We start from the raw sequence: 1,935 nt of genomic DNA on the forward strand, positions 1-1,935 counted from the left end.
CTAGTGCAATGGATCCTCCTTTCTTCTTTCCTCTCTCCATTCTTTCATCCTGCTCTATCTCAAGCTCATAGGTCTTCAGAATGCCATACAGTCTCTCCAAAGTAAACTCCTTATAATCTTGTGAGTTTCTCAATGAGACTGTCATTGGTTTCCATTCCTTTGGAAGAGATCTGAGAAATTTCAGATTGGAGTCTTTAGTCTGATAGACTCTTCCATGCAACTTAAGAGCATTTAGTAGTTTTTGGAATCTACTAAAAATGTCAAGGAGTGACTCACTTTCTTCATTGTGAAAATGCTCATATTGCTGAATCAGGAGCTGTATTTTATTTTCTCTTACTTGCTCAGTGCCATCACAAATTATCTGTATTGTGTCCCAAACTTCCTTGGCAGTTTTGCAGTTGATAATGTTATCAAACATGTCTGCATCAACTCCATTGAACAGAATGTTCATGGCCTTTTTATCTTTCCTGACTTGTTCAATGTCAGGATCAGACCATTCATGCCTTGGCTTTGGAACAGATGGCTCGTTTCCTGTTGCAGCTCTCATTGGAACATGAGGGCCTCTTTCTATGCAGTCCACATAGACCTCATCTTGAGAAAGCATATGAAGATGCATCTTTACCTTCCAATGATGGTAATTATCTTTATCAAGAAAAGGAATCTTAACTCCAACATCTTTCTTGTTCATCTTGCTGAGTTGTTTTGATCTTTAAACTCTTTGTAGATTAAGAGCTTGCTCTGATACCAATTGTTAGTCCCTTAACAATATAGCAAGAATTACAGAAGGGGGTTGAATGGAATTCTTGAACCTTTTTCTCGAAATAAAAATGTTCAACTCGAATATAGATATAATGTTTTGATTAGCACAATGCGGAATAGAAACTTGATTGAATCAAAACACAAGTAATTAAAAACAAGAGTCTTTAAAAACTTTCTGGTGGATTTAAACAATTCCACCAGAGATATATATAATATATCGAGAGGACTCTGTATGCAGGAATGCTCACAGCTGCTTACAAATAGAACTACTGAGAATACAGGAAATGCTAATAATTCTGCTTACAAAGATTTCTCTGTTTTTGTGTTTCTCAGCTATCTCAGTTATTTTTCTATTTGCTACACTCTTGGTTTATATAATACCAAGATTACAAAGTCAAAAAGACTGAACAAATATAAAAACTATCAGCCTTAAGCTTTGCTGCTTTTCGTCCTCTATTACCCAGTTAATGGGCTTCCACAGTGTGTTTGTATTCATCTCGACGGCTGTGTGTCATTTTTTACTGTTCAACTGCTGTTTGAATTCTTCATATGATCATCCGTCAACTTTCAGAACATCCATTGATGGTTTAATTGATCATCCGTCGATTGCTATATTAAACATCCGTTGATAGTCATTTGATCATCCGCCGATGGCTTTGTTAATCATCCGTCGGTAGTTATTTTGGCACTTGACTCTATTTCACTTATGCAGAATTACAAGACATCATTTATGTATAATTAATCAACCTATTCTGTATATCTAGTTAAAGTCAACATGACTTATATGCTACTACAAATTCTATACAAAGGTGCATACATAACTGTGCTACAAACTTATTATTACATAAGCTACTCACTCGATGGATAATAAGTTAATCATCCGTCGGGACTATAATGAGTTATCCGTCGGGACTATAATTCTTATCCGTCGAGTGCTACATAATTTCACTAAGTAAAATCTACTTAGATGTTTTGTTTATGTAATCATCAAGTACACAACATATGCACAACAAATTATAACTTAAATACAGAAACTGAAATGTGCTACAATACTAAACTTATTTCTAAGTAAAGCTACTCCATCAACGGATAGCCAGAATGGTATTATCCGTTGAGGCTACAAACACTAGATTTCTACTTAAGTGTTTTGTTTAACTTATCATCAAACTAATACAC

Source organism: Apium graveolens, chromosome 4 (assembly GCF_009905375.1).
Source record: "Apium graveolens cultivar Ventura chromosome 4, ASM990537v1, whole genome shotgun sequence".
Taxonomy (NCBI): Eukaryota; Viridiplantae; Streptophyta; class Magnoliopsida; order Apiales; family Apiaceae; genus Apium; species Apium graveolens.